This window comes from Pan troglodytes, chromosome 12, assembly GCF_028858775.2.
Source record: "Pan troglodytes isolate AG18354 chromosome 12, NHGRI_mPanTro3-v2.0_pri, whole genome shotgun sequence".
NCBI lineage: Eukaryota > Metazoa > Chordata > Mammalia > Primates > Hominidae > Pan > Pan troglodytes.
In genome coordinates, this window is record NC_072410.2 from 69,074,296 (window position 1) to 69,080,656 (window position 6,361).

General features: G+C 39.2%; 1 non-coding gene across 1 annotated transcript; it reads left to right on the forward strand.

Moving 5' to 3' along the window:
* The first annotated feature begins 325 nt into the window (after positions 1–325).
* Positions 326–433, forward strand: LOC112208218 (U6 spliceosomal RNA). Its single transcript, XR_002942642.1, has one exon. It is a non-coding gene; the product is annotated as a U6 spliceosomal RNA (small nuclear RNA).
* The last annotated feature ends 5,928 nt before the right edge of the window (positions 434–6,361 follow it).

Consider the following 6,361-nt stretch of genomic DNA (forward strand, 5'->3'; position numbering starts at 1 on the left):
CACCCAGCTAATTTTTGTATTTTTTTGTAGAGACAGGATTTTGCCATGTTTCCTAGGCTGGTCTCAAAACTCCTGGGCTCAAATGATCAGCCCACCTCAGCCTCCCAAAGTGTTGGGATTACAGACGCGAGCCATCATGCCTGGCCAGGCAATTTCTTACAAAGTTAAGCCTTAGGACTACCCTATGACTCAGCAACTCCAATCCTAGGTATTTACCTATGAGAAATGAAGCATATGTTCACCTGAAGACTTGTAGTTCTCATAGCCTCAAACTGGAAAAAACCCAAAAGTCCATTCCCAGGAGGGTGGAAAACAAACTGTAGTAGCGCTGGCTTCAGCGGCACAGATGCTAACATTGGAGCGATACAGAGAAGATTAGCGTGGCCGCTGCGCAAGCATGACACGCAAACTCCTAAAGCATTCTTTTAATTTTTAAAATAAGAAAAGAAAACACAAACTGTGGTATATCCATATAATAAACAAATAACATATGGATAAACACAGCATGGATGAATCTTGAAAACATTATGTCAAGCGAAAGCAGTCAGATATAAAAGAGTGCAAACTGTATGATTCCATTTACATGAAGCTTTAGAACCGGCAAACCTACTCTATGGTACTAGGATTAGAACAGTGATTGCCTCTGGGTGGTGGTGGTGAGTTGACTGGAAGGGACACATGGGGACATTTAGTGCTGATGGAAATGTTTTTTGTCTTGACCAGCATTATGGTTACATGGATATACACATTTGTCAAAGTTCATCGCTCAAAGCCTATGCATTTTATTGTATGTAAGTGATCTCAATGTGAAAAGAGGAAAAAACACATTAAAAATAGTTCAGATTTTCTATTCTTTAAGTTTTCTAATTGATTATTGTGTGGTAGCAGTCAACACATTAGTGAATCATTATAGTGTGGAAAAATTTTGCTGTCAATCTAATGGCTTGTTTGTGCTCACCAGGACTCTTAATCCCTCAAAAAGAATTTAAGACCCTAATAAATTAGTTGTACCATTGGGAGAGGACACACAGATACAATTCTTCACTTGCCAGGATTGACAGATGCTGTTTTGATAAGCAAAGGAGCCATCTGTTCAAGTAGTTGGCCATTGGACCAAAGTAGGGTTTAGGTGAGTGGCAAATTTGTTGAGAGTTGATAGGCTGGCAATTTCACAAACATTTTTTTTCTTCACTCTTCATTGACACTACTGCTGTATCTAAAATTATGGAAGTGTTAGATGTGTCTCCAGTACACTATGCATTTTGCTTCTGAAAGCCATGTCTGAAAACTCTACTGAAGGTGCTTTGGCTGGTAGGAAAGGCACAAAGCATTTGGTTTCTCCTTGAACAGATGTGGTGAGTAAGCGGTCCTCTTAGAGTCATGAGAATTAAGGAGATCTAGGAATATAAAACCAGAATAGCGAGCAAGCTCCAGCTGTGTGTAAGTTATAGGTTTGTGAGTCTGGGAGTCTCAGAATCCTAAGAGAAGACCTGAAGATACATATGAGTTCTGATCTGTGGAGATGAGCTGTAATAAATAAGAGTGCTTTCTCTTTAACACTTAAAAATGTTTCAATTCCTTATTTAATATTTGGCTACATTTGTCACGAAATAGTCATATATTTGGAGACTATTGGGCTCTGGAAGGTTTGCTAGGTTATGTTCTTTCCTGTTTATTTCATAAAAGTACTTGTCAGTCTGTTTGGGGGTTTCATTTGGAACTGCAGGTGTGTGTTGCAAACCAGATATAAACTAAATTACAGCATATGCAGAACTGACCCCTTACCAATGGAAAATGCATATTTTCAGCTGACCTGCTCCTCAGGTAACAAGATGTGGGAGAAAAATATTTATTGGAGATGATGTAATTGCCACCTTATTCTTTTTAAAGCTGCAAAATTCTAATCAAACAGCATTGGTGGGAAAGAAAAGCAGAGAAAGAGGAAGGGAATGGAAAGATTTGATCCACAAAGCAGCTCCTTGAGAAACACGTGAAAGCTCTTGGGAGGTCAGATGAACTTCCTTGTTGTGCTTGATGGCTAGGGTGGGAGGAGAGAAGCAAAAACACAGGAGGTGAGGCTAATTGGAACACAGAGCAGCAGTCAATGGGATGGGCAGAAGCCGTGAAGCCCCAGAAACACCAGCGGTGTCATACTGTGTGTAAAATGAAACCATTGTGGTGATTGGTTGCACAACCAACTTGCAATGTGAGGTTATCCAATTTTTTTGAACAATGAAAGCTAAAAACACTTGAGCAGTAATTCAAGGGGACTCAATGAATTACAGTGAGAAAAGCCATAGATGAAAACATTTGTGTAAGTTAACTCTTAAAACTTAAAAGTAATTGAAAACATGACATCTATACAAAAATTTACAATACAGTTAAAAGCAAGGTTATGATTTTCCTGGGTGGAGCTGGTTTGCATTTGGATGCATACTGACACTTGTTTTTATTACAAGACCTAGTAAGAAATAATGAAATAGCTGTTGAGAATTCTAACATGATGAAAGCAGTGTGAACAGTACAGTTTAGTGAACTGCATAGATTTCAGAATGAAGAGCTTCTTTTATGAAAGTGTAAGTTATTCAAGACTAATTCAGTATTCAACATTATGTCAAGTAGGAGGGTGGGGAATGAGTGTGCATGTGTGTGTGGGTTGTCAAACTTTTTTTTAAGGCAAAATATTTAGTGTAGTGGAAAGGAGTTACCAAACCTTTAAAGTACAGATTGTTCTTTCTTATTAAATAATATTTCTTTTGAAAAGTAAATTTAAAACAAGGTAATTTATACACAGGAAATTGCTCTAATCTGAAACATAGTTCAATGAATTTTTGCGTACATAAATATTTATATAATTATCACTCCAGAAAGCTCTCTCATGTCTCTTTATAGTCAAAACCGCTTTGTATTCAAAAGTTACCTCTCTTTGATTTCTATCACCATAGATTAATTTTGCCTTTACTTGAACTTTGTAAGAATGGGATCATTCAGTTTGCACTTATGCTCCATATGATGCTTTCAAAATTCATCCATATTTTTGCAAATCTCAGTGATTTGTTTATTTTATTGCCAAGAGTTATTTTATTCGATTCCCAATTTGTTTACCTATTCTCCTGTTGTTTGAAAAGTTGATTTGTTTTCAGTTTGGGGCTGTGAGGAATGGAGCTATATAAGCACAGTGGTATAAATCTTTTGGGGACGTATGTACTCCTTTCCAAGTCCCACCCTACGGATGATGATTCAGTGGTCCTTGCACCTTTTTCCCCAGCCTCCACAACCTCACATTCCCCTCCTCCTGTGATTCTGGTTAGACTTGGGAACTTCCACCCAAGACACCAGGTGCCAAACATAGAATGCCATTCAGGGAACCAAATTACAAACTTGAAAATGAAAAATTCACATAAAATGTGATTCTGCAAACTGAGAAGCTTTATTTTATTTTGATGACCACCAATAGATAGCTGTTTGGCCAGTTGTCCTGCAATGGAGCTCAACTTGCTCTCTTCCTTGTATTGCAGAGCGCTAATACACATTCTGAAGCTTCAGTCTGCCACAATGAGGAAGGAAGACTTGCTGTACTTCCTGCTAGGAATGGGAGTGCCCAGTCAAGACACCTTAATTGTCCTCTTTCCCATGCATAATTTCAGATGATTCTTCTGATTTTGGCAAATAGCCACTGAGGTTCCTTACTGAGCTCGCTACAGACTTGGGAACCCTTTCTACATCTTAAAGCTGCTAACAGCCTTTTGTCATATTTGTTTTCTCAAGAAGTAGCCTCACAAGATATGAGTTCTCAAGGCCCTCATTTCCCCTGTTATTCAGGCAAAACTACAGCCCTCATCTCTGGGGCCCTTCTGGGGCATTTTCCAATGCTATGGCCAGGTCTGGGCTAGCTTTGCTTAATGAAGTTCGCTGCTACTCCCAAATCCAGCCTCATTCGAAAATCAAGCTGAGGAACCATTTCACTTAGGAGACAACCTTCCATTTTATCTCTACGAGGAATGACATTGCAGTTTTGAATGTGATACCTGGACACAGATACTTTCTAGTTTCCCTCAATTTTGATAAAATCCAGCTCTTTAAAGGGCTGCTTTTTTTGTTTTCCCTACTCAGAGAACCTCTTTGTGGACCTGTACACAGAGTCTCTCTCTGTCGCCCAGGCTGAATTGCAGTGGCACAATCTCAGCTCACGCCTCCCAGGTTCAAGCGATTCTCATGTGTCAGCGTCCCAGTAGCTGGGACTACAGGTGGGTGCCACCACGGTCAGCTAATTTTTTGTATTTTTAATAGAGATAGGGTTTCGCCATGTTGCCCAGGCTGGTCTTGAACTCCTGAGCTTAGGCAATCCATCCATCTAGGCCTGCTAAAGTGCTGGGATTATAGGCGTGAGCCATCGCGCCCGGCAAGAACCTCTTTGTGGACCTGTACGTTTTTGGTTGTAGAAAATAATTCATCTGCCTCAATTCAAGTAAGGGAATAAATGGACATTTCTAGGTTCTTCTAATTTTCTTTTATCTACTCAGTATTCTGTGGGATTACAATTTATCTTTTACTGTGATGAAACATTACAATTTTTCTTAAGATATTTTTCTGACCAAGTATAATTTTCAAGTAAACTGACGCATTCCATTTCTTACTGTTTAGATGGTCAAATTCAAAACTGCAGTGCTACTTCTCTTAAAGATAAAAAGGGAAGGCTCTCTCCTAAGTGAAGTGGTCCCATAATATGAAGTGGTCCTTTGGAATTAATTGAATCAGTAGCAACAATTTGAGGCCTGACCAAAGGAAAATTGTAAAGTGGCTAGTGTCCACTACTTTTTGATTTAGTGTAGGGTTTTCCCCCTTGAAAAGGTAACACTTCTTCACAAAAAGATCTGATACTTATTAACAGTAAGCTGCAAATGACTGAGAACTTTGACGTATAGTTATTTTGGAGCATTTTGCATTTTAACACCCATCATACCCAGAAGACAAGTAGGAGGATGTTGGTTGTCAGCCAACATGACTATTCTTAGGTCAATGGGAGTTCTGTCCCATAATATGCATAGACATTGGAGCTGTGAGGCCTTTTGCAGTATGCCTGCTTAGTTATGACTCCACAAGGATGTTCCAGGCATTCTGGATTTCAAAACTTTGGGGCAAATCTTCTATTAGTGCCCTTTGGAGAAAGAATCTATTTTCGGACTCAGTCGTTTGCTTTGAAGTTCAGTGTTCATACTTGCAGGTGACTGGTGGATATAATATTTTCCAGGCATGGAAGAAAACCCAGTCCTGAGTCTCTAATGAACCTAAGTACAGATAAGTGAGAAATAAGAATCGGATTCCTGACAAACTTGGGTTTCGGTCCTTGGTTCTTAGTTGGGGAGCTGGCCATAGTAATAGATGGGGGAAAGACAAGGAAATATCTGAGGAGCAAATTCTGGGTTCATTTTGTGCTTCATTGCTCACCTAAATTCTGAGTCGCCAGAAGTGAGGTGCCTCAATATCCCTCCCACACTAGGATTACATTCTGTTTGCCATTTCTACAGAATCTGTCTTTTCTTGGAGCTTTACATCCCTCATTTGACCTCAGCTAGTGCCATTAAAACATTATTAGTATCTCTAGTTTGCAGATGTGGAATCTAAGTCGTGTATTTTGGGGTCCAGTATGTTTCCCATCACTGTGTGTTCTTTTTCAAGTAATGGTATAAAATAGTTTGACATTGTATAGTACCTTAAACTTTTAAAATCACTTTCATATTGATTGACTATTGATCTCTCAAGATGAGGAAAAATGAGTCTAATGTTAAATATCCAGCCCAATGTAACACAAATCATATGTCAGGATCACACTAAAGTGTGGGTCTTCCCACTGGGCACCTGTCTTTACACTACGGATGAGCAGGTCTTCTCTGTGGTAATCTAGGCTCTTTGAAAGTTCTTTATGAATTTGCATACGGATCAAAGTGTCAAAAGATGAGATCTGGGTGTTGAAGAAAATAAAACATGGAAAAGAGAGAAGGAGGGGCTGATTGTTTCAAGATGCTAAATATTAACAAGACCTATTATATATTGAATGGTTTCTATGTGCTGGGCCGCAGTGCGAAGCCCTATGTGGACTTTCTCCGTGAATCTTAATAATAACCCTGTGATGAAGATCCTATCACCATCTCTGTTTTACAGATGAAGAAACTGAGGCTTGGAGAAATTAAATAGGCCACCCAAGTTTACACAGTTAAGTACTGGAGCCAGGATTAAAAGCATCATGCTCTATTGCTTCTCATTATTTGAATCACATAAAAAAGTTCTTGCTCTTGGTCCATGTTTACTAAGCAGAGGCTAGGCTGGCTAGAGTTTATAACTTCTTTGCAACACTTATATT